The following is a 24,086-nucleotide window of genomic DNA, read 5'->3' on the forward strand; positions in this document are numbered from 1 at the left end:
CAAAGCCACTGTAAACCAGGATCTGTCAGTTCCTGCTGCTCGTGGAACAAGTTGTATTATTTGTATTATGGTATCCTAGGAGCCCTAGTTTCTGTCCTGCATTTAGTCCCTGGCATGAGCAGTATTTTCCATGGTCAGCCTAGAAGGAGGGAGCAGACTTTAACCCCGTCAGTGCAAAGAGCAGATTCCCACATCAGGCTATTTCTGTGCAATGAGGAAAACAAACAAACAAAAAGCCCTCCTAGCATCAGGGCACACGTGGAGAAATCATAGAATGGTCCAGCCTGGAAGTGACCTCCAAGGGTCATCTAGTCCAATCCCCACCCTTGACAGTCAGCAGGGACATCCCCAACTAGATCACATTGCTCAAATCCCAGCACCAGTAAGGGTTTACCTCTTTGAGAGGTGCAGGTGGCTTGGGAGCAGCTGGGGAGTTTCCTGTGGGGCTACTTGAGCTTTTGCAGCTGGTACCATGCTGAAACCATCTTAGAGGATGCAAGCAGAAATGAGGTTCCTGCTCTGTACCCCTACAGAAGATAATAGGAGCTTTATCAGGTACCTCTGGCTTGAGATGGTCCAGCCAAGCTTTGCAGAAGTGACATGATGTGGAGATTCTTGAGATCTGCGTCTGGTACATGCTTAAGGACCCTGAGTGAAGAAAACAAGGACTCTCAGAGAATAGAAGTAACCAGGTTGGAAGATACCTCCAAGATCACCCAGTCCAACCCAGCACCCAGCCCTATCCAACCAACCAGACCATGGCACTAAGAGCCTCATCTAGTCATTTTTTTAACACCTCCAGGGACAGCGACTCCACCACCTCCCTGGGCAGCCCATTCCAATGCCAATCACTCTCTCTGGCAACAACTTCCTCCTAACATCCAGCCTATATCTCCCCTGGTACAACTTGAGACTGTCTCCCCTTGTTCTGTTGCTGGTTGCTTGGGACAAGAGACCAACCCCCACCTAACACATCCATCTTAGAGTATAAGCTACCAAGGTCCTAGTGATTTGAGTCAGTCATTGAGGTCTTCCTTAGCCACCCTGAACCACATCAACTACTGTTCCCAGTCCTACATGGGTCTGTTGTCTGGGATCTATCCTGAATTAGGGCAACAGAGAGAACAAAGCAAGCACAGAAGGGCTAAAGGTTCAGGTGAAGCAGTGACAAGTTCCCAGAACACCAACAGTCTCCAAGGAATGTGGGCAGATGTGGGCAAGATACAGGGCCACATGGTCCATTGCCATCAGCACCTCCAAAGGCACAGAGCTAGTCTGAACTACTTTTAGTGTGGGTCACGGTAGACATGGGCCTGAAAAGCAGGACCATGAAACTTCTCTTGAGCTTGGAAGCTCAGCTTCTGCTGCCTTGGGAAAGGAGAGCAAGTGGCAGATGTGGAGTATTGTCAGCAGATCAAAGTTTACAGCAGCTGTTGGGTAAGTGCCCTTCTGGTTCCCAGTACCCACAGCAGGGCAGATGAGAAACACGTCACCTGGAAAATAGCTGGGCTTTTCCTCTAACAGTTGCCTCTGTGCTGAGGACATGCAAGAAAAAAAAGAAAAAAAACCACAGCCTGGGTCTTCTCTCCAAGCCATTTCCCACACTGCAATGTTGTGAAGCAAAACCCAAAGCATTCCAACAAAGACCAAGGAAGATGCCCATAAACCAGAGAAAATCACTTGGGGATGTGAAGCAGCTCACGGGTTGAGTGTCATGTGCTTGTGGGAGGAGTGGCAGCCTCTGCCCTGGCATCGCCCAGAGAGGAGGAGAAAGTGAGCCCTGTGCTCAGGACCTGGCATCCCCTCCTGCTTCTACCACTGATAGTGTGTACTGGGAAGTATGGCAGCTCAGCAATCTCATTGCCTAAAACAAGAGGCTCTCCAGGAGGCTTTTGGCAGAGTGGGGGACATGTCAACTGAGAAAGCCAAAGTCCACATGGAAAATCACTTGAGGCAAGAGGCAGCCTCAGCATCAGCAAAGCAGCAAAGGCAGAAGGAATATGGAACTGAAAGGACAATTTTGGGCTGAAGGGTGATCCTTTCACCTGCAGGACTCTGCTGAGAGAAGTTCAGCCTTCACTGCAGCTGTTTCTCATCCAAGTCACAAATGAAGCATGACAGGACTGGGAGTCAGACCAGACAATACCCATCCCATGCCAACGTTTCAAACAAGAGATTCCTCCAGAAAGGCTGGGGTTTAGAATCAGTTTCACAACTGGATGAATTGATTATTCCTGGATTTCATTTCAGCCTTCATTTTTCTAATCCTTTTGAAAACCATCTCCTTAATAGTAATGGCAAAGATATTCCCTTGGAGAAGTTGTGAGTTGTTTGCAGAGATGACATGAAATAAAAGTGATTTAAAAAAGACTAAAACTTTGCTAGCTCCTGACCAACAACAACCACATTTGGGTAGAAGCACCAGCAGCATTTTGCTAGCAGGTGAACCAGTATTTAGTGTGCATACTGTGTCTGAGGCTTTCCCTGGGTATTAACAATAAAGTGACATTATTTCAGTCCCAAGCAGGAGAATTTCCTACAACATCTTCAGCAAATATCCTATAACTAATCTGGAAGCACTGGAGAACAGGACAGCTGCTTCCCCTTTGCAAGATGATGTTGAGTTAAGCACAGATTTTGGCATGAATCACCCTCTCAGGACATGGTTTAATGGTTGTGGTGGTGTAGGTGGTGTAGTAGTCTTTTCTAACCAAAGCAAGTCTATGATCAAGCACAGATCCAGACCTTAATCCATGCCAGGTTGAAGGAAGAACCTACTGAAGCTTCTTTCTTGTGTGAGAAACTTTCTGAGCCAGGCACTCAGTTTCTTTCCCTCTGCCCTGGACTACAAGAGTATTGCCTGAGCTATTCCAGTCTCACACCAAGCGCAGTCATCACTGCTGCAGTGCTACTCAAGCAGAGCTGTTCCCATTCACAGCTCCCATTCAGTCACTCCAAAGCATTCCCCTTGGCCAGATATTTATCATTCTTGTTTCACCCTCCAACTATTTTGCAGGGGTGGTAGGAGTGGCTTTTGGAAGACATTTGAGCACACACACAAACACAGGCTTGGGCTGCTGTGTGTTTAGACACATAAGTGCAATTTAATCAGGAGAAATGGTTTTTTGTGGTAGTTCTGAGCGGGAAGAGAGGATCCCAGCCCTGCCAGAAAAAAAATCCCCCCGGGGATTTCTGAGTGGGCCCAAACCCAGCTGGACTGTCCTCTCCACCCCTTTGATCTGCGTGGGCGAGGAATTCAAGAAAATAGGATGTTTTTAAAACATGAAACTAAGCAAACAGAGGAAAAACCCCTCACCTCCAGAGACACAGGCTGAGCTGCTTGAAAAGCAGCACAGCTGCCTCAGGCAGGTGACAGGAGCCAGACCTTCCCAGCTCTAAGCCGGCCGTGCAGCACTGATGGAAGTGGCTACTCCTGCAGCTGCCAGCACCCAGCCCTCAGCAGCTCTTGCCCAGAACAGCCATTCTCACACACATATATATCCAGATCTCTTTTTCACCCCACCTCTATAACACACCTAGGAAGGTCAGCCTTTACCTGGCCCCGTGGCATAGCAGCAGCAGGCAAGGGGCAGCCCTGGTGCAGTGCTGTTGGCAGAGCAGTTTTCCAGCCATTGCAGCCCACTTTGCCTCCATGTCCAGAGCAGATGCTGGCAGGATCTGGTATTCAGCCATGAGCTGTTTCTGTATAAGGAGACAGCCTCAAGAAGGCAAAAGAAGAATTAGCATCTGCTGCTCAGTGAGGTTTCACAGAGGGATCAATTGGAGCAAGGTGGGCTTGGTCCAGAGCCAGAACCTGCACAGAGGAGGGAAAGCACTATGGGGGCACCTGCTGCCATCCTAGATGCTCTGCAAACACTGCACTGACCAGGGAGAAGGATCCCAGCCCTGCACTTGCCCCTGGGCAGCGCAGCTTGTTCCTGCTGGTAGGACAAATATGCTTAACACCTGGAAGCAGGTCCCTCCCCTGACCCCTCTGAAGCCAGTAGCTAAAGTCCCATTTAACTTCAATGGTGCCAGGATTTGGCCTGAATCTCAGCTAAGTCTACAACAGACAGTGGCTTTGCTTGGGATTTAATTCCCTGCATTAAATTGAATTTGCCTTACAGTATCCTGGGGAACCCCAACTCCCCAGGCAGAGCTCAGCTACCACATCCCACCACTGCTCCATCGTGGCCAACAAGAGCAAACCAACCCAATATGCCTGGGCTTTAAACAAACAAACAGCAAAGAGAGAAAGAAAGCAAAAAGAAGAGGAGCATTTATTTCCCCCGCAGCTGTGCTCTCCCAGACAGAGGATTTCTGTGGCAGGACAATAACCCTTTATCCAGAGAGGTTAAGTTTCAGTTACTTGAAACTATCAGCTCTTGTGTTCCAATCGTCTTAGTACCTCCACAATCCAACAAGGCTTCCCCGTCGGCAAGCATTCGGTCATGCTGCTTAAATTGGACACAGAGGCCAAGCAGGGCGGGATTTAAAGTGATCTAATGGGAGCTGCCTGAGGCCACTTTGGGAATGGGGAGGGGGATGTGCAACCATCGTGTTGGGCTGTCCCGACCCTTTCCTGCAAAGGAGAGACAGGTCACACATGCTTAGCCCCGATCCTGAGAAAGGAGAATCCAAAAATCAAGCTCTAGAGATGGGTTTTTGGTTCCCAAACATCCCAACTGACAGTACTGGGCAACCATCTAAGATAAGATTGATCATTCTCCACTGAGATGCTGTAGGATGAGCACGTAGCATGAAACTTGCTCTGCTACCTTGCTAACTGAGATGTTGATCACCAAAAGAAACACTGTTGCATTATTGGACCCCAGCAGGCAGCCCTGGCTCTCAGGAGTTACTCCATGCCCTGGGAAGGGAAGGCAAAGGAGCAACACAGAGACCCCCTGTGGATGAACACAGGCAGCAAGCTGCTCAGAGCAGCCTTCTGGGCTGCATGCAGTAACATGCTAAGGAAGCTCCCACACGCATGAGGCCAGGGCATGAGTCAACCCACTCTGTGACTCCTGTCGAACTAAAAGGTTTTTGCTCTCATCCAGCTTCCTTCCCAATTCTTTGGGATCTCAGTCCAGGGAAGGAAGAGGCCAGGAGAAAGCACAAATACAGAGTCAGTCAGAGCCTTTCTAGACGTGGTGTGAACATTTCTACAAAGCAGGACCAGTCCTGTCTCAGCACCAGAACCCAGGCTTTGTGTCCCAGGTTCACACACCTCTTCCTATATCTCACTTAAGTCCTGTCCCAGTAGGAACCACCAACCTGAGCTCACTGGCTGGTTCCTCAACGCGAGTTGACATCCTGGCCTTTTCAAGCGAGCTCCAGCTGCTCGGCAGAGACAGAAGAGAAGCTTGGCTGGGCTTTCTTTACCAGCAAGCTCTGCCTGTCCCCCTCAGGGCACAAACCAAGAAGCATAGTCGCTGCAAACAGCAGCTCTGTTTGAAGCAGGCAGCTGCTCAGGGGATCGTCTAGACGTTGCCATTTCATACGCCTGATTTCACATCTTCCATCCTCAAGTAGCTCTTAAGTAGCTTGATTTAATGATCCAACACATTTCCACCCAAGCCTCAGGCTAGGGGGAGAATTTGCACAGGTGTGGCAGTGTCACATTACACAGCAAGATGCAACAGCTCTCGGCTGTGCACCAGAGCCTCCCAGGGCTCTCAGAGCACTCCAGGTGCTACCACTAAGTTCTCTCCTGCTCAAAATGCTCAGTGCATAGCCAACATAAGCCCCAGCACCTCCGAGCTCACCATCATAGGCAGAGGGGCCAGAGGTCCAAGGCAGCGGTGGAGCTAGGCACAGAGTCCACCTCCCCTAATTGCTTCATCTTGTACTTGACATCATGTGGTCACCTAGGGTGTGAAAAGCACAGAGTAAATGAGCTAAATCCCTTAATTATTTAATACAATTAACCACAAGATGAGAACGGGCTCCTTACTTACAAGACAGGCTGTTAGAAATCTCTGTTCTTAGTGCACTAAGCTGAACACGAGCAAAACTTTGCCACATCTTCCCCATGGGGGAGACTGAAAGGAGGAAGAAGGCCTGCTTTTGCCTTTTGTTTTTTAGACTGCATTTGTTTTCACAGATTATTGACCTTGACTTCAAAGAGAAACCATCTCCCATCTCAGGCTCTGCTGGAGCTCCCAGGTTTTGGCTGGCTGGAGAAGCTAGCCAGGTCACTGGTGCATGCCAGCACAAGCCCTGGTTTCCAGACAGCCAGCATGGCTGCTGACACAGCTCTGGATCAAAGCAAGGTAGGCAGCCACCTTCTACAGCCCCACCAACCACCTCCCAGGGCCATGGCCAGCACCCTCCCAATGGGGCCAGTGAAATCAATTCATTGCCTCTGTCCTTCGGTGTCTGCTGTGAGAGCTCACAAGAACCATCTGTTCTGCATTTCTGCCCCTTCCCAATGTGAACCAGATATGTGTAAAGCATTTTGGCACTCCAGTGGAGGTGCCTTCGATGAACCTGGTTTTTCATCCTGCAAGAGCAGCTCTGCATGGGAGTGGGGATGAGACAGGGCCCTCCATGCACAACAGAGCACAGACGGATTCTGGCCACATGCAGCCCTTGCCCCAGGACTGGAGTGTCTGCAATGCTCTGTTGCAGTGGTGGGTTGCAGGGACCTCACAGCACGCTGAGCCCTGGGTTTGCCAGCAATCGATTCAGCCCAAGGGAGCTGAGCTGCATTAGATCCCAACTTGTGCTTCAGGTGCAGCTGGAGAATATCACTACATCTGTACATGGGGAAATCCACATCTTGCAGGGCTGTGAGGTCCAGCAGTAGCAGGCTCATTGTTCAGACAGAGCTCGTTTACAACAGCAGCCAAATAGCCAGAGCTTGCTTTCGATTCTTCCACAGAGCAATCCAAACCCAGCACTGTGACCCACAAGCCAAAACACACTGTGAGGGTCTGGGGCTCTGAGCAGAGCCACCAAAAGCTGCATTACCAGCCCAGCTGGCTGACTCCTCGCTCAACAGCATCTCCTCGGTGTTTGCAAATGCTGCCTGTAATGGGGTACAGGGATGAAGACATCATTGGCAGTGTTTTGCCTGGGCTCCTTTCCAGCAGCCCTTGCTGCAAGGAGGGGGTGACCCGTTCCCAGAGCAGCTCTGTGAAGTCATTCTCTCCTGACATGCCTTCTCCTCCCTGACATCAGCTGGGGAAGGCAAGCAAAACTGCAGTCCCCTGCTGCAGGATTTCTTCTGAGGCATCAGCAAACGATGTCTCACTGCTCACAGAGGGTTGGCCTGCATCCCAGGGAGCCCAGCTGGGTACTCCCAACACCTTTGCTTCAAGAAGACTGCCATGGAGAAGCAGGCCTAGAGGGCTAATGTTTGGTTAGATGGGTGGGAAAAGGCGCTGAATAGGCATGAAGGAAATGACTCAGTGCAGCTCAGTCCCTCTCTTCAGACCTGGCTTGGAAGCGCTCACACTGTGGCTAATCAGGAGTTCAAGGGCTCAACAAACCTTCATCTGGCCTGAGGTCAAGGTCCTGCAGTAGAAACCCACACGGTCCAGAGCAGGGATTCACGTGGAGGCAGAAACCTTCATTTAAACGAGAGAAATACGGCATTAGTGATGAATGCTTGCCAGGGGGCTCCCGCGGGAAAGGAGAGCACAGACCCTCACCACAGCTGGGCTTTCTCCTCCAGTCTCTTTGATGCCCAGAAAGACAGCCAGGCAGAGAGGGCAAGGAGCTATGCAGGGGGATGCTCTTAACCCTTAGGAGGAAGACATCCCCAAGCCCCAGAAAGAGCCACTGGGAGTAGCTCCCAGATTAACAGGAGTGGGGGCTGAGCTCCTGTGTTGGAAGTAAGTATTTAAAGATTTCCCTGGGCTGGCGTCTTCACCTCCTCATCCACCCCAGCAGCACCCAAAGAGTGTCCCAGTATAGCTCAGCCTGCAGTGTTGGGGCTGCCTGCTGCCCTTCCTAAAGCTTTTATCTGCTCAGGATGCCCCTGCCAACACACCCACAAAGACTCACCTTCTGCCCCAGTTTCCAAATCAAAGACTTTAATTTAAGGCAGGATGAATTATTTCAAGTGAGAGGAGAGAGAAAAATAATAAATAAACCTGCCTGCAGAAAGTGGAATTTCTTTTTTTGCCCCAGAAATTACCATAAGCCACTTCTTCAAACTTCTTCAGAGACTAACTAGAAAATGAGACATTCAGTCTTTTCATTATTGCTCCTCCTCTTTTCCATTGGATAAAATGGAAAGAAATAAAAAGAGAGAAGAAGATAATCCTGAAAGCATTGGAAAACGCTTATGAAAGCTGATAAACACAAATTCCTTCCCTGCAACACAAGCAAGATGCATAATACTTTTAAAGCATCTTCACTCTCATCTTCTTGCTCCTAGAATTCAGCAGAAGGGTGAGACTTCTTGAAAAGCTGGATTCCAGAGCTCCTTCTTCCTTGTGCTCTAAAGAAGCTGCCAAAACTTACTGACACTCGAAGGCTGCACTGGGACCATGTTGCTGGCAGAAATTGCCAAGAATTGATTTGAAATTGAGTGGGTTTGATGGTGTTTGTACCTTTCTCTGTTCACGTTCATGCTGCCAGGTTTCAGTAACAGGCTGAAACGTGACTCTTGGACTCGTAACTCTCCAAGGGAAGCAGTAACATTCCTCTAGGCTGGGGACAGCAGCAAAGCTGCATAATTGGGATCTGCTCTTTTGACTTCCAATGAAAGATAAAATGCAATTTGAGAGTGAGCATCCCCTGAGCAACCTCCAGGAGATTGAGTCTGAGACAATGGTGGCTCTGCTTGTGGATGCTCTGCCAGCAGGGCAGGATGTGCTTCTGAAAGACCAGATCTGTTCCAACTGCTGGCAGTCAACTGTCCATCTGCAGATGGCTTGGAGATACAAGCTTGGGAATGAGGTCTCCTTGCATGCTCCAGACCTACAGAGAGAAGACATGTACCATGAAGGCTGCATGTAGTCCAATGTGCTTTAGAGGTGCTCTTTAAGCAGCTTCCAAGCTCTTGCAAATCAAATTCACCTAAATACCAAATGGATTTCAACCTAACTCCAGAGGTAACACCACCTACTCACATGCCAAAGCAGGGAGCAGACAGCTTGCTAATTAACGTGTCTCCTTCATGAATATTACACTTCTCAAGGAGGAATTTGGTGCTCAAGCAAAAGACTGCTGAAAAGAAGCCAAGCTCAGCAGCTTCCAAACTGCCGAGATCCCTCTACTAGGGCTGGTGATAAAGCCAGCCCCTGGTTTTCACACCCAGCAGGTGAGTCAGTGGGTGCTACCCAGCGACACCTCCAAAACACACACAGCTCACAGCCACATCATGGTGGGCACAGGAGAGGTGGTGGTGGGGACAGAGTTGGGAAACATGAAACCACAGAAAGTTTGTGGTCCTGAACCTCTGTGACATTTGGCAGTACCTGGGGCCTGACCTTTAAAAGCCACACCCAAGTCCTTCCCCAAAACACTGGGGGAGCTTCCTTGGGCTTCCATGCCTCACCACCACTTGTCCCAAGGGCTGCTGCCAGCAGCTGCCCCAGGCAGTTGCCAACAGTCCCGTCCACGTGCAGCAGTGGCACAGCCCAGGGAAGGGTTGGCACAGCCGTGTGCTGCACAGGGAGCAGCTGGCTTTGCCAGCCTGATCGCAGCCAGGCAGGCAGCGTTCCCGAGGTTCTCTCATAACCAGGTCTTACCTTGGTCTCCATTTGTTTCCTCTGGCAGCCTGCTTTGATGTCACCCCACACAACTGAGTGGGGAGAGACCAAAGAAACCTCCCCAAGATGCATCTGGCGTTCTTGAAAAGCAGGAAGTTCCCTCAGTGTCCTCCCCACCCCAGCATCCTTGCTCCCACATCAACACCGCTCAGATGCCCAGTGATCTACAAGCACCTAAATCCTGTTGGTCTTGTGTATGGTTTGGATATTTGCCCTCCTGAACCCCTCCAAGAACCTGACTTTACTATTTGTGGGTGAACTGGACAGGGAAAGCCAAGTCTGACCACATTATGAGGGTTCCCGCTTCTAATCAGAGTGCTGGAGCTGCCCTGGTGGAGTCAAAGGAGTTGCTGTTTTGGATGCCTGCAACCCCAGCTGCTGTGCTGACAGTGCATAAGGAGCAATCAACCAGCAACAGTCCCATGATGGCCTCATTTGGAAGAGGCTTCCAGAGACACCAGACAGCTTTGGACTAACACAATCCAGGATGCTGCAAAGGCATCATCTGCCAAGCCATGTAGCCCCTGGCATTGGCTGCAGCTCCTGACCCACCAGTGTAACACATGCCATGGCCTTTGCCATTCATGCCTAATCTCATGGGAGCTTGACAGTCTTGCTGCAGAGGGATCAGGGACCCTTGGCCAAAGGATCCTTAAGTCACCTACCATGAGAGAGGATGGTACCCTGGTTAGCCTAGCAGAGAGGTGATAAAAGGGTGGTGGAAGGAGGGCACAATGGACCAGAGTTTGCTGTAAAAATGAACCTCCCAATTTTACCTCCTGGGTCAGCTAGAAGGGTGCTGGTGATCCTGCTGGGAGCTAACAGCAGCTCTTCCTCTAGGCTGGCTATGGCCAGAGAGCAAGCAAGGTCTCATCTTTATCACTGGCCAAACCAAAACACAATCCTACTTGGCTTTGCTATTAGGAGATCAGGCTCCCCACCATAGCCTGGCTGTTGGCATTTAGCCCACGACAAGCAGCCATCCCAGCAGGAGCTTCCAAGCTGAGACTGGATCCCACAACAGCCTTTAAAGCCTCTCTGAAGAAAACACTCAGCCTGTGTTATCACCCTGTGGGACAGGCAGAGACTTCAGAGACTCGCTCTGTAGACCCTTCTGGACAATCACTTAGCTTCTACTACAATGCATGAAATTACATGGCAGAACCAAAAAAACACCCCAGAAATCTCACCCTTTGTTAGAATTTCTACCACTGCCCCAGCAGCCTCCCCAGCTGCTGGAATTCCACCTTTCCCCAGCCAAACCCCTCCTCTGCAAGTCATTTGAGCTCTTACCTCAGAAAACTCCTTTCCTGCCTCACACACCAGGAAGCAGCTGGAACCTCACTTTATTCTGGCCATGCACATGCTGTTGCCATGGAAATGGGCATGATGCTACCAGAGGCAGCTGGGGCCTGGCTGGGCACATGCAGGGACCACAGCCAGGCTCCCTAAGGCAGGCACTGCTGGAGAATCCTCCTTGACAAATCACCAAAAAAACTACCCCTCAGAGCAGGGCCAAGAGAGTTTCAGTGCTCCTGGAGCCCTTGGGGCAGCACCAATGGCACATGCTCCAGGAGACCACTGGAGACTACTTGACGTTTATCCTGGTAGTAAAGCAGCTCCTGCAACACCACTATCAATGCACCTGCTTAGTTGGCTCCACTAAAAAAGTGATTAATAACCCTTGGGAAAGCTAAACTGCTTCTTGCTCTTCAGGACACTATTTTCAAGGACTCCATGTTTCTGCTACAGTTTGGCTAGCCACGTGAGCCCTGGGAGCATGTGAGACCAGCCACCACAAGCAAAGAGAGAGCAGTCCCTGTCGCTGAAGAGCAGGACATCTCACAGCCCAGCACGCAGAACCATGCAACTGCTGAGGTTGAGGGAGACCTCCGAGATCACTGAGTTCAACCATTCATAACAATCCTACTGCTAAGCCACTGCCACTAAACATTGTCCCTAAGCATCACATCCACATGTCCTTTAAATACCTGCTGGGATGGTGGCTCCACCACCACCTCCCTGGGCTGCCCATTTCTGTGAAGAACTCGAGGAGGCTATTTCCTTATCCTGTAACTCGTTGCATGTGAGAAGAGACCAACCCCCACCTTGCTCTGACCTCCTTTGATCTGGTCTTGAACTGGCAAGGTGAAAGAGCAGGAGGAAACTGAAAGGTCTCACTGCCTTCCTCATCCTGTCTGAGTGTGCACTGCCTGGATCCCAATCCACAGGGTGTAGAGCAACCCCTCAGAAAAGTAACAGCAGCCCTGGCAACAGGGGCATTCCCACAGAACCTGGAGGATGAGCTTAAATTGAGATAACAAAGAAGGCTACAAAGCCCTGGAGAGGAAGCCATCCTCTCTTTGCTACGGTGGGTTGGAAACCATCTATGCTGTGGAAACAGAGCTCAAACCATGGCTTGCCAAGGGCTGCCTGCCAGGGAAAGATGGGTCTATGCATGACCATAACTCTACTTTTAACCCCATGGCATCCCCCCACAGTTGCTGTTGGAAACTGGAGATACTTCCATTTGGGCCCACAAAAGATGTATTTATCTCCTCCTTCAGGCCTGTCCCCAAAGCCCATGCTGGGCAGGACTGGGGAGAAACCCAAATCCAAGCCACAAGTTGTGCCAAAAGAGCCCATGCACAGCCCCAAACCAATCTACCTCAGGGGGCAGGATGGAGGAGGGCTGACCTGGAGCTGAACAGCAGCAAGAGCTTTTCTGCACAAAGAGATGCAGAAGCAGACAAGCCCTATGGATTTAAGAGTTCCTAAGGTGTCAAGAGGCTCTATTGCATCTGAAGGAGACTGCAAAAGAAGGCATAAGAAAAGACTGATTCACTGAAACGAGAGAGGACAAAGCTTCAGCTGTCAAGTGTGGGACCTGAGGAAGCAAAAGTCTCCTCCAAGGAACAAAGGAGGAAGGAAAGGCACTGCAGCACCAAGCTGCCCACTGGCATTCAACCACTGTATCCCTGTGGGGTGCATGGGGTGAGCAGTAATGCAGATGCCTGAAGGTGTACCTGACACCACATCACCCAGGCTTGTCTCCTCATCTGGGCTTTTAGCATCCTCCCATCCTGGAGCCAGGGTGCGTTATCTGCCATGCTGGCGCTCAGCAGGCAGGAACCGTGGCAAAGGGAGATCCCACATCAAGCAAATGCCTCCGTGCTGCACCTCGGCTCCCAGACCACAGGGCTGAGCACCCCACTCACAATTACAGATCTTCCAGTTTCTTTGGCCCTTTCATCATCCCAGACATGCAAGACCAAGCAAACCTGGCAACTGCTCATTTACCTTCAGAGGAGTCGAAAGAACCTGGCCAACACTTCTAGCAGCAAATACAGCCAGTAGTGCACTGGCTGCTGCCTTGGGAAGAAGAGCTGAGGCTTTTCTGAGCTCCAGACTATTTATTATTCATAGAAGTGGATTTCACTTTCCTCTCCAATTTTATGGGTTGGGTTTTTTCCTAAAATAGTGAGGGTTTTTTCTGTATGATGAGGTTTTACTCAAGCATTAGAGAGGAGAACATAAAGAGGGGGAAGAAGTAACTTCTAAAAAATCCATTGTTTTGTGAAAACAGCAACATTTCAGCTCATAAAATTTACCCTCCCAGAAGGGCTGCAGAGGAGAGGACAATGACAAAAGGCATGATGGACATGTTTATCAACTACTTCTGAGCAACTCAACAGTTTACACCTTCACCAGAACTGAACCAACAGAGACAGAGAGAATGGTGTCCCAGATTGGTTGTGGGAATGAGTCCCACTGTAAACCAGGAGTGTCCTTCTGGGAGAGCTAGAGCATGGCAGGGGTGCAGGAGCAGGCACTCAGCTGATGCAAGGCTCCTGCTTGGAGGACCTCACTCCTCCATCAGCTACCTATGGCATGTCTGACAAAGCCAGCTGACCACAGGGCTCTGAGGAAAGGACAGGATCTGCAGCTGGACTTGCCCAGAAGTGAGTCATGTCAAGAGGAGGCTTCGAGCATGGTCCAGATCTGGGCAGATAAAAGCATTATTTGTGTACGTTTGCTTCAATTAGCCAGAGATTAGCCCATCAACCCTGCAGAATGGATGCTGCTCCAGAGGTGTATCCAGGAGAGATTTCCTGGGAAATGCTCTCCCTCATTTATCATCTGCCCAAGGGGAAGGAAGCACAAAGCAAGAACCAGCTGTAGCCAAAGGAGACGTGCATGGGACACCTCGTGCCCAGGTGGTCCCTGAGGCTGCCTCCGCAAAGACAGACCGCTCCTGATGCTCTGAGGTCAGGGGAGTACTGCCCATGGATGCACAAGGACACACTCCTACAGCGCTGCCCAGCCGTGGATAGGCAGAGAAACAAACGCCCAGGGGAATTTCTTCCTGGGCAGAGTCCTCTGGGAGCCCCATAAGGGCTCGCTACAGGTGGGCAGGCATTTTCCATCTCCCTGGTTACTTTGGCAGCAAATGCTTTCATCCCTGGCACGGGAGTATGTTCCACATGTGGGATCACATCAGGACAAGCTCTTCAGTCTCTGTGGCTTGAGCAAACAGAAGTCAGAAAGGCATAGCCTGAGTGTGTCTCTTCCATGCAAAGAGGCAGAAGAGACAGCAAGAACCACTTGAATGAGGAAAACAAAGTTCTCAAGAGGGCTACTGCTACAGAGGTCAAACCCACGGTGAAAAGTCAAACTCAAACCCAAGATACCAGAGTGTCGGTAAGAAGAATGGCTCGGGATGGAAAACCGGGGAGAGGGAGAAGGCAGCACCCACAGCAGGGACAATGAGTGGAAAGAGAACCACCAGAATGAAGAAGACACAAGGAAAGGCAAGAAATGCTTCCATAACAAGACACAGATGGTCCAAAACAGCAAGCAAATCCTTGCACCTCACATCAGGCACCACAAACCTTTGCTGCTGACATTTCACACCTACATAAGGATGCACTGTCACATCACCCAAAGGTGAGACAACATCCTCACTGCACTGCTCCCCTGTGCCTGGTCCTCCAGACCACAACTCTGCAACTGGACTCCAGCTCCATGCCCTCAAGAGTGCAGGCAGAAGGTCTGTGTTTGATGGGAAGGGAGTCAAATTCAAGTGGTCTGTTGCTCTGCACAGCTGCTGTGCCTGGGATGCCTCTGCTCTAATCTGCCTGCTCACTTTTCCCTCACTCTTCTGCCTAGGGCAGGATTTTGCAAGAGTTTTCCAGGGCCAGGAATGCCCCTGCCTGAATTCCCTCTGATTTCCTTGCCAACCTGTGGGTCACAGAAGCCTTCCAACGTTGTGGCAAAGGGCCATGCCACTTGGAAGGGGACACCACTAACATCAACAAGTTGTGCCATCATCCAGGCCTCAGGGGAAGCACGCAGATGTCCTTACCCAAGTAGGTAACGTCACAGCAATGCCTCTGCCAAGCCAGAGTGTGTGGCTGAAAGATCCTTTTCCTTCCTGACATCTTAGAAATGAGAGCTCTCATAGCATAACACCATGGCCAGTCAAGAGTCAAGACCTTATTGTGGCCTTCCAGTATCTGAAGGTGGCCTACAAAAGAGCTGGGGAGGGACTTTTTAGGATGTCAGGCAGTGACAGGACTAGGGGGAATGGAGCAAAGCTGCAGATGGGGAGATTCAGACTGGACATGAGGAGGAAGTTCTTCAGCATGAGAGTGGTGAGAGCCTGGAATGGGTTGCCCAGGGAGGTGTTTAAGGCCAGGCTGGATGAGACTCTGGCCAGCCTGATCGAGGGTAGGGTGTCCCTGCCCATGGCAGGGAGGTTGGAACTAGGTGATCCTTGTGGTCCCTTCCAACCCTGACTGATTCTATGATTCTGTGCTCTATCCTCATCTCCATGAGCATTGCCACCTGCAGTGGCAATGACACATCTCCAAGAGCTGTCAGCTCTACTCGTTTCTCAAGCACCTATCAGGCAGAGGCTTTTCAATGCACCTCAGATCTTGATGGAGCCTACGTGACCATGACACACCCAGTGCTGCTTCCAGTGACACCAGCTGCTTCAGCTTGGGAGCTGATCAGCACTTCTGTTGACTACTGTGTCCCAGGTCAATAATAGAAACTGATTACATATATCTGGGTCATGACATTCAATAGCAGAGCTCTGAAACATCCTGCCCAAAATGAGATTGTACAGAAAAGTTGGATGAGTTTGAGCAAAGCAGATATCTGCCCTGGACCAAGGCAGCAGCAGCAGCAGAGGTGCTTGCTGCAGTGAAACCAGGCTCCTTCACCAACAAGTTAGACCAGCTGAGTGCTCCCTAATGCTGCAGAGGATGTCTTCCAGAAAAAAACAGGGTGAATCTGGAGGGTCACACTCCTTTCCTTTTGTTCACCATATTCCCACTGCCATCGTGGCTCCTTGCTATAAAACCAGGGCAGTAGAGAAACCCAAGTGTGGTGTCCAGGGTAACCAAATGGTTGAAATCAGCCAGCCCAGAGGCTTCTACAAGAACACATACCAAAAAAAAGAGATTATTGCAAGCTTCTGTTCACAGTCAGGTATTGCTCACCTATCCACAACACAGTAGCCACCTGGTAAAGCCATTTCTACTCAAATCTGGAGGCTTTTCTTTCAGAAGACAGAACTGAGAACATTCAGATAAGAGATGGCGTTTAAGACATGCCTCTCGTGCAGCCTAATCTGCCCCCACAATCTGCATGTTGGCCTGACCACAAAGACCTCAGTTGCTGCTCTGCACTGGATGCCCCGCAGACTCCCAGGCACCATGCTCCAGGCAGAAACCAAAGGAGCACTGCCCGAGAAGGGCAGATACAAGTTCGTGCTGTTTGAGCAATGTCATCTGCCTTTGATTTTGGGGACGAGTCAGTCTCCCCGGCTAGAGAGTGGAAACGCCAATCTCCAGCTGCACAGCCCCACACAGCAACAGGGCTCAGGGTGAAGCGAGCTGACAGCTTGTCCCTGGCAGGTCAGATTCACAAGCTCAGGAAAGCATTGAGCATGTCCAATTTTCATGAACTCCCCACTAGAAGTACCTCTGAAATCCTACTGCTCTGCAGCAGCCAGCTTAAGCAGCAGGAGCCTCACCTCCTGGCTCTTCTGCCTGTTGCATCAGCCTCTCCTCAAGTCCCAAGCCATGATGAAAGTGCAGCTGCCGTCCCAAATGGAAGAGAGAAGGAAGTGACAGCAGCACCTGAGCAATGCCCTTTGTGCAGCACAGGCATAGCACAACCAAGTAGGGCAGATCCCATCCTGCACGTGCTTATCTCATCAGCACAAGCTCTGGGGATCAGGTTTGAGAGGAGACTTCCCAATGCACCTTTATCAGGAACCAACCACATGGCAGTTCTTGTTGGGCAATGGGAAACACTGCTGCTCCTCCAGCAGACGAGCCAAGTCACCCAGCCACACCACACTGGGCACAGAGGACCTTACTGCCTGCCCTGCTGCCAGGCTCCTGCTCAGCATGGCAGAGTCCTGCTAGCTTTGCCTGAGCACAGTGATGGGAGAGTGGTAAGAGGCTAGAAAGGGGAATTTAAGTTTGAGATTTGTGCCTAAAGCCTAATACTGAGGAAACAGGTCTCAAAGTGGTAGCACAAACCTACTCCACATCAGATACTTGAGGACAGGAGTGGTTGTCAGGAATTATGAACAGCAAATTCTAAGCATCCTCAGGTTGAAACAAAAGATTAGGATCAGAGACCTATGCGTGGTCACTCACCACAACATGATGAAGAGAGAGGCTTTGTATCAAGGGAAGCTGTCTGCAGAAAAAGGAGATGGATCCCTCCTTTCTCAGAGGTCTCCAGTGAACCCATGAGGCAGCATCAAAACCTTTAAGAGACAAAGAGAAGGAGAGCAACTCACAAAATCAAAGTGTAAAATCCAGTTTGTGGACAGTCAACAAGGGAGGAGGTTTGGTGTGGGAGCCAAGAAAGCCACTTGAGAAAGCACCCAAGAGATGAGCAGTAAAGGCGCACCCACAGCTCGGCACCCAGGCTGTGACACAACCGAATGCATTTCGACAAGGTCATGAGCACAGCTAAGCTAAGTGAGGGATCCAGGCAGTTGTGAGCACCTGAATTTAGGATGCTGTTCTGCAGCCTCCAAAGAGACTGGCTCACCTTCAGCAGCTCCCATTCTGAATGACATTTCTGCAGCCATGCTGTGCTGCCACTGCCAGCAGGACCCTTGCAGCCAGGTGTGGATGGTTGCATCTCCACGTCTAAGTTGGAGACTGCAGCCTGATCAAACACAGACAAGTTAGCCTTAGGCAAGTCACTCCACCTTTCAGTGAGTAAGGATCCCTGTCTACAAGGGGTGGTTTGAGTATGACCTCTCCTATCTCACAAGTCTCCAGCAAAGATCTCAAGGATGCTTGCACAGCCCTGCAATTACATGACACCATCGATGTGGTGGTTTTCATCAGACAGGAGTGCTGAGAAACTTACCAGCAAGGATGTGGTGGGCTCTGTGAAGGATTCTCTGCTGGAGAAAAGGACCATTCCCAAGGCTCCTGGGGGAAGGCTGACTCACTAGCAAGACCCACATACCAGCACACAAAAGTGATGCATGTTTTTTCATTCTAACCCTGCTTGTCAGGTCCAGCTCACAGGGCTGACCCTTGAAAGCCTTTTGCAAAGAAGCTTTGCAAAACCACTCCACTCCCAGCCCATGAACAGTCCCTTCCTAGAACTCTAGCAAAGTCCATGTAGAAGGCATTACCAGTCCTGATATGTTAGCAGAGGAAGGCAAAGGAAAAGAGATTTACCCTTCATGGCTGCAGATGAGACGAGGATGTCCCTGGTGTTAGTGGGAGGACCTGGCAAGCCACAGCTCCCATTGCTTTTAGAACAGCTCCTCTTCCTCTGCACACCAGCCAGCCTGAACCCATCAACCAGGATTCAGCCTCCAGACAAGGACCTCTGCTGTGGGGCCTGCAGAAGTCCCCAGCTGCCAGGGTGTGATGAGAAACACTGCACACAGCTTTTGTAACACAGCTCAGCCAGGCCAGGCTTCTTAACAAGGCTGCAGGAGCAAACAAAAAGCAGAGGTGGCCCCTCTGATCCTGCTGTGCTGCCAGCTGTTTGCTGGGCTGTGGCCACACATAAGGTTTCACAACTATTGTTTTCCTTAGTCTTCCTGACGTCATTTTTCTGGCTTTACCTGGCTGCCACGCTCCAAGGTGATGAGAGGTTTCCAAGTGTACGGCACCACTCAGACACAGTGGCCTGCCAGAGGGCTGTACCAGCTGACAAACATCATGCCTGCACAGCATGAGAGCAAAGACCACAAAATTAAAGAGGACCTCACAGAAAGCCTCCTGGAAACACCATCCATCTCCCACACCTTGCACAGCTCCATCGCCAGCCCATCTGTGACTCAAATGGGACAGGGCCTGCTCTAATGCCACTAGCTGCACAAGTTACCCTACAAAGCAGCTTTATGTCTAGCCAGGATGCAAATTCAAGGAAAGAAAAGGCTCAGGAAGAAGGAAAATCAGTGTCATGGCTCAGAGGGAGGGAGGTATTGAAGTCTCTCCAGCACAACAGCCCTGTAGATGGTTGAAGATGCTGTGTTGAGGCAAAGGCAGTCTCACTGCTGTCCTCTTGTGCACACATTTCACATCTGGACACCTCATCAGAGCTGATAACCTCAGAAGGGGCCTCCCGAGCCTCCTGGCACCAACCCCAGCTCTGCACAATCCCCACACAGGTAGGCACCTAATCTTACCTCTAGCGAGGGAAAGCTCCTGGGCAGCCAGCTGGTACTTCACTGCTCGCTCTGTGCAACTGGGAAGGGAAGGCAAAGGGCTGAATTATTTTTCCAATGTCTGCTTGGGATCTACCAGTTGGCATTTTGGCACTTCTCTGCCTCCAGCACCCTTCTCTCAGTGCAACCTGAGCAGTAGCACCGACACTGAGTGCAACAGCTCTCCCAAAGCCAGGGACTCCAAAAGGGGGCCAGAACAGGTGCACAGAATCACAAAATTAACCAGGTTGTAAAAAAACCTCTGAGATCATTGAGTCCAACCTATCACCTAGCCCTTCTAATTAACTAAACCATAGCACTAAGTGCCCTATCCAGCCTCCTTTTTAAACATCTTACTGCAGGTTACTGCAGGATGAGGGGCAGCTGATCCTGCAGCTCTCCAGGCGAATCTGGGCATTGCCAGTGTGGCTTAAGGAAAGGTCAACCTTCCTTTATCTTCCTGCTGTTCCTTTTCCACCACTGTAAGCAAGGTGTTTGTCTCTACAAAGGTTGACAAGTCAATCCACACAGGGCCAGGGTAGCAGGCACTTACAAAAGGAGGCAAGGGGGCTTTATTTTCATAGGAAGAGAAGAATAGCAGCAGCTGCTTTCCTGACTGCAGGGGCCAGGCTGAAAACCTCAGAGACACTGATGCACATACAGGACACTGCTGGCTTTTCTCTCTGGTGGCATGACAGAGCCTGGCATGGCCCTGGTGAGATGGCCATATGAGGTTTCAAAGCTGCCTCCCAACTTCAATATGCGGGAGAGAAGGAAGGAAAATGACTCTCAATCACAGGGCCAATTTCCATTGATATTAAATGTAATCATCTCTGCTCTCTTTCATCTTTGCTTCTCCCCCACCAAGTGGTGGCACAGGCAGCAGGCAGGAGAGCAGGGTAATTACAGCAAAAAATGTGACCCCCTCACTGCTTCTAGGTGCAGGGCAAGCCTCCAGCTACAGGGAAACAACAGGCCTTTAGCTGGAGGTGAGAAAGGGGACAGGCAGCAGAGAGCTGGACTTGTTCAGACACTCCTTGAAGCAAAGCAAGTGACTGATTCCTGGAGCAGGAAACAACTCAGCACTAATCCCAAGCTCTAGGTCTCTGTCAGCAGCCTTGCTGTGCTAAAGCATGATTTTGTGAGCAGCTCTCAGCAGGGGAAAGCAGGCAGAGACCTGAGGCACCAAATTGTCAGAGGTGGCAAAATCAGCCCAGGCATGCTGCAAAATATGGCTATGCCCTCACCCACAGCTTGGAAATAGCAAACTTGTCACGGAGTTAGACAGCATCAAAATTGCCTGTCAGCTGCTGCCTTTTGCAGCACCAGGCAGGTGATGGAGGTAGCTCCAAGCAAGAATTGCTAGGGGCTGCAGGTGCCAGCAGAGCTGCTGGCACAGATCTTATGCTCCATCCAGAGACGCTGTCACAGAGAAATCCCAGAGGGGAGCAGCAAGGGCCAGGGCTCCACCCAGGTGTTTGCTCCTGGCTGCACAAGCAGATATGGCAACTTGCACCCTGCCCTGATCTGTGCTCCTCACCCCACCCTGCGCATGCAGAGAGTGGTTTGATGCCTGGGGCTCAGGTTACCTGAGTTTTTACCCAATAGCAGCAAGGGGCAATTTTACCCCATGCTCCCCCTGGTCACACAGTCACTGAATGGGTAGGGGTTGGAAGGGACCTCTGAACATCATCTAGTCCACCTCCTCTGACAGAGCAGGATCACCTAGAGCAAGTCACACAGCTGAGCCAGGTTCTGTTGCCTATTTTTGACACCACTCTTCTCCCCCTTCCTTTTTAAGATCTATTGATTTCATAAATAATAAAGGAAAAACACATCACACAACTACACAGACCAAATCCATCCCTTAGGGAAAAAACAGGAACTCCCAAAAAAACTCCAGCCCAGCAGGCTCACATCGATCTGTAAGCAAAACCATCAAGCAGCACTAAAGCTATTTGTTAACCAACAGCACGCAGGTAAGGCCATGTCCAAACAGGTCACCTCTAGAGGCCTTGTTCCACAAAAATGCACCTTGAAGTCTGCCTTTCTCAGTCCTAGAGCTGTGGAAGCACCCCTAATACTTTGTCACATTATCATACTGAAGATCAAGCCCTTGAAGAAGAGAACAGCTTCATGGTAAAGCAGCTGTACCTCTCCCAGATCACTCTTCTCAACTGCAGGATTTTAGCCTCAGCTACTGGGGCATCACCTCAAGAGCTTTTGTTCCAGCACAGCCTCCCATCCCAGAGTTTCTGTGCTAGTTTGAAGTAGGGTAGAATGTTTTGGTGAGAAAAAGTAGGTAATTAGCTGTGAAAAGGAAAACAATTGTGATGTCAACTTCTCTCAGAGTCTCACTGAGATGCATGGGAACAAGAAGGGTAAACACTAGATAACACTTTCGCCGTTTTGTCTTCACTTTCTGGCTGGGCTTGGACGGAGCTGCAGCTCCCTAACCTCACTGCCACTAACCTTGCTTCTTAACCTCTTGGCTGAACCTCTATTCTTTCTTAGGACTGGGGTAAGGTTGAGAGGGGCAGGGGGAAGGTGCAGGGGTGGTTGAGAGCCCCTCCTGGGGACTCAGGTTTCTGGGAGGGGAGTTGTGTTTCTGTATTCCTTTTAACTTGTATATTTCTGTATATACTGTACATATCTGCTTGTATATTGTGCTAGCTGTAAATAAATAGCTTCATTTATATTCCCAGAACTGGCTGAGTCTAGTTTGGGTACCTTCTTAAAGTGTGGGGGGGCAGATAACAGCCAAACCACCACAGTTTCCTTTTAGTCAGCCACTGTCCAGCTGTGCCACGACAGGGGAGATGCCAAGTGGACAGGCCCGCATCAGAAGACACTGACATAGGAAGCAAAGTCTACTGGCCCAGGACAAATGGAACATCTTGAAAGCAGCCACAGCCTTTTGGAGAAGCTGAGCAACTGGAAATTAAGAGTTAAAAAAAATGCCCCAAGGCTCTCACAGGATGGAACACAACTTGGTTAACAGTGGTTAGTACAAGGTGCCTGCCACACCACGTGGATCAGGCATAGCAGCAAGCAGAGCCTTTCTTGCTGTTATGGCATCTATACGTAGCAGAGTGGACTCACAAAAGAGGAAAGGCAACAACTTCCCCCAGCCCACATCCTGCTGCAAAGAGGTTCTCCTCCTGGGAGGACCTTGGAGTGCCCAGCACAGTCAAAGTTTAAAGAATACACACTCCATGAAGGCACAAGCTCATGGAGTGAATAGGAATAGCTTCTGTAGCACTCCTCAAAGGATACTTGCAGAAAAATCCTTGTGCCATGCAGAGCATCATCGCCACATCCTCAGTTTGGCTGGTGTGTGTGGGAGGCAGCAGTGAGTTACTGGCTGCATGGAAGATGCCTGCAGGGAGCAGAAAGAGAGGAGAACAGAGGTGACAGGTTTTTGGCACTGGGTCACAGCACTGATACAGCCTAACTGTTTTGTGACAACAGAGTGGTGCATTTCCAGATGTACTGCGTTATCAGGGAGGAAGGGATGGGGGACTGAAGCAAGCATAGAAAAGTTTAAGTATGGTTACTAGGGAAAGATTTTTTGGTAGATGGCAAATTCATGGCCTCAGGCAACAGTCACCTGGCCCATCTCAGCTACAGCTAAGCAGGCACTAAGTTAGTCTCTGTCAGAGAACCCTCAGTAAGTAGTTCAGGATGCTCCCCCACCACCACAAACTGCCCCACAGCACCCTCTCCCAACACACTAACATAAGCTTGTCAATTAACTTCAGCCTCCTGCCCTAGGTGACAGCCAATGCTCATGCTGAGTAGCAGAAAGGTGCTCAGCACACACTCCCCAGCAGCACTGGCTGCTGTGCTACAAGGAAACAGGAAAGGATGCTGGAGACCTGCACCTGGAAGCAAGCTCACTGCTCTCTTCTCTGCATTCAAATCTAACAAGCTCGTTGTCCACAGAAGCTGTACCTTAATAGAGAAAGTGATCCATACCCATCTGCCCCAAGAAGGAGAACAGGGGACTGAGGAGATGCTAGGAAGAGATCACAGCTTTCCTGGAGACAAACACACAAGAAGCTTCCTACACCACGCTACATCCAGGTTAAATACACACAAATAATCAACAGAGAATCTTCTTTCCCATCACATTTCCTTCCCAAAACTAGAGCCCATCAGGTCATGTCACTGAAGAAGCACTTGGAGACCAACCACTTCTAAGAGCAAGAGAAGCAAGGCAGCCCTGCTCTCACATCACCGCTGACAAACCTTTGCAAAACGGTGCACTTCCCTCCCCTCCTACTCACTCCTGTTTCAGCAAACACTTGCTCAAAAGCAGCCCTTCAAAGAGGTTACATAAGTAGCGATCCGAGCCACAAGGCTGGCTAGTTTTAGCCCAAATACTTAGAGGATGGCTGCGTTTTATTTTCTAGGTAGCTGGCAGACTCCCATCCACTGATTGCTCCTGGCCACCTCTGCCACCTGGCAGCCGGAGGAGTCAATACCACAGCACTCTGGTGTTTTTGCAGATTCAGTTACGAGCTCTGCTGTGGTATCTGTCCAATTCCAGCTCCCAGACAGGAAGGAAAGTGGGCAGTGCTCGAAGATTCTTACTTTTTCACAGATCATGGTTGTGTTTAACATGCTCCATACTCAGAGCAGCCAAA

The 24,086-nt window shown here is 50.3% G+C and overlaps 1 long non-coding RNA gene across 1 annotated transcript; it reads right to left on the reverse strand.

The window, feature by feature from the left end:
• Window positions 1-537: 537 nt before the first annotated feature.
• On the reverse strand, window positions 538-17,511 carry LOC135182459 (uncharacterized). Its single transcript, XR_010305221.1, has 6 exons — window positions 17,408-17,511; window positions 8,565-8,934; window positions 7,497-7,574; window positions 5,769-5,870; window positions 3,557-3,719; window positions 538-648 (listed from the first exon to the last, which is right to left on the reverse strand). It is a non-coding gene; the product is annotated as an uncharacterized LOC135182459 (long non-coding RNA).
• Window positions 17,512-24,086: the final 6,575 nt, after the last annotated feature.

The sequence above is a fragment of the Pogoniulus pusillus genome, chromosome 16 (genome assembly GCF_015220805.1).
Source record: "Pogoniulus pusillus isolate bPogPus1 chromosome 16, bPogPus1.pri, whole genome shotgun sequence".
Classification (NCBI taxonomy): domain Eukaryota; kingdom Metazoa; phylum Chordata; class Aves; order Piciformes; family Lybiidae; genus Pogoniulus; species Pogoniulus pusillus.